Here is a 6,141-nt window from a genome sequence, read left to right as displayed (position 1 = left end):
CAAGCCCTGGATGCTAAAACTTTTGTACTTTTAGCTGAGTAACATTTTGGATGCAGGACTTTTACTTGTAACGGAGTATTCCATAACCTTGGTACTTCTACTTTTATAAGGTATAAGATGTGAGTACTTTTTCCACCCCTGGTCTAAAGGCGTGGAGAAAGTCTGTTTCAATGTAAACCAAATTAGGATTCCCAAAGAGACCACTAGATGGCGTGTTGGCTGTAATAACTTGCTCCTGACGTGGCAGCTGCTGCTGATTATAAGGCTACTTACTGTATTATGTGATGTGAAGCCACTGGAGAAGTCCACTTATAGCTCTGGTTTCTGACTGTAAAGCAAAAGAGAAGGGCACCATTGAGCATCTAAAACTGAATGATAGACTATTATTGAATTACATATTCAGTACTTTAATTTCAGCAAATTCGGATTAGATCTAATGAAAACATTATTAAAGGTCACCTATTATGCAAAACCAAATTTTCCATGTCTTTTATACATCAACATGTGTCCCCTCTGTGTAAAGAGATTCTGAAAGTTTCCCCCCCCCCCCCCCCCCCCCAACCTCATCACCTGAATCTCCTCCTAGAGCACCATTGTGTTCTTTTTAACCAAATATCTTGCAGATGGGCGTGGGGAGTGGCTCCTTATTTTCATCTAAAGTAACAGAGAATCAGCACTTTTGAAACAGGGTGGAAACAGAGGTGTTTATGGGATGCTATTTTATATATACAGGACTGTCTCAGAAAATTAGAATATTGTGATAAAGTTCTTTATTTTCTGTAATGCAATTTAAAAAAAAAAAAAAAAAAAATGTCATACATTCTGGATTCATTACAAATCAACTGAAATATTGCAAGCCTTTTATTATTTTAATATTGCTGATTATGGCATACAGCTTAAGAAAACTCAAATATCCTATCTCTAAATATTAGAATATCATGAAAAAGTATACTAGTAGGGTGTTCAACGAATCACTTGAATCGTCTAATTAACTCGAAACACCTGCAAGGGTTTCCTGAGCCTTGAAAAACACTCAGCTTGGTTCAGTAAACTAAATCACAAGTATGGGGAAGACTGCTGATCTGACTGCTGTCCAGAGGACCGTCATTGACACCCTCCATCAGGAGGGTAAGACACAAAAAGAAATTTCTCAAAGAGCAAGCTGTTCACAGAGTGCAGTTTCAAAGCACATCCACAAAAAGTCTGTTGGAAGGGGGAAATGTGGCAGGAAACGCTGCACAACCAAGAGAGATGACCGCAGCCTTAACAGCATTGTGAAGAAGAGTCGCTTCCAGAATTTGGGGGAGCTTCAAAGACAGTGGACTGAAGCTGGAGTCCAGGTATCAAAAGTCACTGTTCACAGACGTGTCCGGGAAATGGGCTACAATAGCCGTATTCCCATGGTCAAGCCACTTCTGAACTCAAGACAACGGAAGAGGCGCCTGACTTGGGCTAAGGAAAAGAAGCACTGGACAGTTGCACAGTGGTCCAAAGTCCTCTTTTCAGACGAAAGCAAGTTTTGTATTTCATTTGGAAGTCAAGGCGCCAGAGTCTGGAGAAAGGCTGGAGAGGAGCAAAATCCAAGTTGCTTGAAATCCAGTGTGAAGTTCCCACAGTCAGCGATGGTTTGGGGAGCCATGTCAGCTGCTGGTGTTGGTCCACTGTGTTTCATCAAGCCCAGAGTAAATGCAGCTGTGTACCAAGAGATTTTAGAGCACAACATGCTTCCGTCTGCTGAAAAGCTCTATGGAGATGAGGAATTCATTTTCCAGCATGATCTGGCACCTGCCCACAGTGCCAAAACCACCAATAACTGGTGTACTGACCATGGCATTATTGTCCTCGATTGGCCTGCAAATTCCCCTGACCTGAACCCCATAGAGAATATGTGGGGTATTGTGAAGAAGAAGCTGAAAGACACCAGACCCAACAATGCTAATGAGCTAAAGGCCGCTATTGAAGCATCCTGGGCATCCATAACACCTCAGCAATGCCACAGGCTGATTGCCTCCATGCCACGCCGCATTGATGCAGTAATCCGTGCAAAAGGATACCCAACCAAGTACTGAGTGCATTAATGGACATTTTCAAATGTTTGATTGTGTTTTGCTGTTATAAATCTTTTTTTTTTACTTGGTCTGAGGAACTATTCTAATTTTTTGAGATAGGATTTTTGAGTTTTCTTAAGCTGTATGCCATAATCAGCAATATTAAAATAATAAAAGGCTTGCAATATTTCAGTTGATTTGTAATGAATCCAGAATGTATGACATTTTTGTTTTTTTAATTGCATTACAGAAAATAAAGAACTTTATCACAATATTCTAATTTTCTGAGACAGTCCTGTATACAGTGGGGCAAAAAAGTGTTTAGTCAGCCACCGATTGGGCAAGTTCTCCCACTTAATAAGATTAGAGAGGCCTGTGACTTTCATCCTAGGTATACCTCAACTATGAGAGACAAAATGAGAAAAGAAAATCCCGAAAATCACTCTGATTTTTAAAGAATTTATTTGCAAATTATGGTGAATTTGGTCAATAACAAAAGTTCATCTCAATACTTTGTTATATACCCTTTGTTGGCAATGACAGAGGTCAAACGTTTTCAGTAAGTCTTCACAAGGTTTTCACACACTGTTGCTGGTATTTTGGCCCATTCCTCCATGCAGATCTCCTCTAGAGCAGTGATGTTTTGGAGCTGTCGCTGGGCAACACGGACTTTCAACTCCCTCCAAAGATTTTCTATGGGGTTGAGATCTAAAGACTGGCTAGGCCACTCCAGGACCTTGAAATGCTTCTTACGAAGCCACTCCTTCGTTGCCCGGGCGGTGTGTTGGGGATCATTGTCATGCTGAAAGACCCAGCCACGTTTCATCTTCAATGCCCTTGCTGATGGAAGGAGGTTGTCACTCAAAATCTCACGATACATGGCCTCATTTATTCTTTCCTTTACACGGATCAGTCGTCCTGGTCCCTTTGCAGAAAAACAGCCCCAAAGCATGATGTTTCCACCCCCATGTTTCACAGTAGGTATGGTGTTCTTTGGATGCAACTCGGTATTCTTTCTCCTCCAAACACGTCTAGTTGAGTTTTTACCAAAAGGTTCTATTTTGGTTTCATCTGACCATATGACATTCTCCCAATCCTCTTCTGGATCATCTAAATGGTCTCTAGCAAACTTCAGACGGGCCTGGACATGTACTGGCTTAAGCAGGGGGACACGTCTGGCACTGCAGGATTTGAGTCCCTGGCGGCGTAGTGTGTTACTGATGGTAGCCTTTGTTACTTTGGTCCCAGCTCTCTGCAGGTCATTGACTAGGTCCCCCCGTGTGGTTCTGGGATTTTTGCTCACCGTTCTTTTGATCATTTTGACCCCACGGATTGAGATCTTGCGTGGAGCCCCAGATCGAGGGAGATTATCAGTGGTCTTGTATGTCTTCCATTTTCTAATAATTGCTCCCACAGTTGATTTCTTCACACCAAGCTGCGTACCTATTGCAGATTCATTCTTCCCAGCCTGGTGCAGGTCTACAATTTTGTTTCTGGTGTCCTTTGACAGCTCTTTGGTCTTGGCCATAGTGGAGTTTGGAGTGTGACTGTTTGAGGTTGTGGACAGGTGTCTTTTATACTGATAACGAGTTCAAACGGGTGCCATTAATACAGTTAACGAGTGGAGGACAGAGGAGGCTCTTATAGAAGAAGTTACAGGTCCGTGAGAGCCAGAAATCTTGTTTGTTTGTAGGTGACCAAATACTTATTTTCCACCATAATATGCAAATAAATTCTTTAAAAATGTGATTTTCTGGATTTTTTTTTTTTTATATATATATGTGTGTGTATATATATATATATATATATATATATTGTATATACTGTATATATTTTATATATATATTTTATTTATATATGATATATATATATATATATATATATTATATATAAAGGTGAGTACCTTTTTATTTATATATATATATACTGTATATTTATAGATATATATAAATATATAAATAAAGGTACTCACCTTGTGGTAAACCCGCGAGATGTGGTTTGGAACATGATACATGCTGAGTATCTGGGTAGAATTATACTGCATGAGCTCTCGTCTCGGCTCTCTCTTTTTTTTTTTTTTTTATAGCTAAGGACCCAGAATCAGCACTTTAATAACGGGGCTGAAATAGAGGGAGTATGAGGCATGGCTAGGACGGGTGATCTGTTTGATATTTTGAGCAAAACACTGAGACCTATAATAGGCTATATGCCTAAAAATTGTATAATAGGAGACCTTTAAAATAAGTCCTGTGTCTGCCTATTTGTTTTTTCATGCCGGGAAAGTTGACGATCACGTGACATGGACAATGGCCATTAGAAATCTAAAGAAAAAAACTTGCCCTGCGGACCAACGTAGCGTGAGACTGGGTTGGGCATAGGCTACCCATGCTTTTGGCCCAGGCTGGGGTAGATTCCAGGGGAATAGCCAGTGTTGGGTGTAACGCGTTACAAAAGTAACAGTTACAGTAATGTATTACTTTTTGCTGTAACGAAGTAATGTAACGCATTACTAATGAAATGTGGGTAATATATTACCCGTTACAATGCTCAGTAACGCAGTTATAACACATTTTAACCCGAAATTAAATGGTGTTTTGTTTTTTAAGAATGTACTAACATAGCGAGACATTCCGACACCAGAGACAAATTGTCCGGGTAGATTAGTAAACCTGGTGTTTACCCTTCAGGCTTCGCGTCGGGATCTTCGGGGCAGTTGAATGTTATACACCCTCTATTCAAAAAAGAGAACGAAGCGAAAAATACAAACAACAAATTGTGTCAGGTGCGCGTGACCTGGGGGGTATACTACGAAGCAGGATTTTCGCTTAGCCGGCTAACTTCAGGGAACACTCGGGGTTTCCGGTCCTACAAAGCTGGTTCTCTTTTTAGCAGGCTAGATCTCCATGGTAACTTATGCTGTGCGGCTAACCAGGGGGGTATACTACGAAGCAGGATTTTCGTTTAGCAAGATAACTTCTGGGATTTCCGGTACTACCAAGCTGGTTCACTTTTTAGCAGGCTAGATCTCCATGGTGACTTATCCTGGAACCTAGTCTGTGCTCCGAAGCAGGATAGGTTCCAGGATAAGAGATCCACTCAGCGAAAGCACCACGCCTGCTGACCAATCAGAGCTCAGTATGCGGAGGAAATACAGTTTAAACTGCCGTTGCAGGAAAGACGGACGGCCAAAATCACCGACTGTGTGAACGTGAAAATGAATAGAACATCACCTCCCATCTTCAGAGCAATTTGACTATTATACTATTATGTTAAGAAAGCTTAATTAAATATCTGCCACGACATAAGTAACCGGATCAAAGTAACATTACGTTGCCTACAGTCCGCGGCACTGAGTGCAGACGTCGATGTGTCCCATTATCATTCATATCACATCATAATGTATCATATATCTTCTTATCTGAGTCAGCTGAGCCGTATCTGGCCGTGCATCACTCAGTGTCACATACTGCAGCAAGGGCGCCGGAAGCGGGGGGCCAGGGGGCCATTGGCCCCCCCACTTTTCAGCCCTGCCTCACATTTTCGCAGCAGCATATGCCGTGGAAAACTGTACAACTCCCTTTTCAATAATTCCCCTAAAGTTGCATCTAAAACGCGATCTGATCTAGCTGTGTATATTTTGTTATGTTTGATTGTTATATTCAGGGGGGGCAGTGCCCCTGTGGCCCCCCTAAAAGTGAAAAAAATGAAAAAATTATGATTTATTACCAGTGTTGGGCAAGTTACTTTTAAAAAGTAACTAGTAATAGTTATAGTTACTGCTCTAAAAAAGTAACTAGTTACTTTATTAGTTACTGCATTGTGAAGTAACTAATAACACGTTACTTTACTTTACTTTAACAATAATAACAATAAAAATACAAGTGTTTGTGTTGTTCTGTGGCACAGTAAGAGAAAAGACAACTCCCCATCATTGTAGCATAATAGAAACATTAACATTATTGATAGATTACCGGCCCTCAAGCGAGTACTGCAAGATATATCCCAAGAACGCAATGGTGAGAGATCTATTGAGGCACGTGGTCTGCTGGCACAGTTGGATCTAGAATTCATTGTGAATCTTGTAACACTCCGT

The sequence above is a fragment of the Notothenia rossii genome (genome assembly GCF_949606895.1).
Source record: "Notothenia rossii genome assembly, chromosome: 1".
NCBI lineage: Eukaryota > Metazoa > Chordata > Actinopteri > Perciformes > Nototheniidae > Notothenia > Notothenia rossii.
This window is presented reverse-complemented; position numbering follows the sequence as displayed.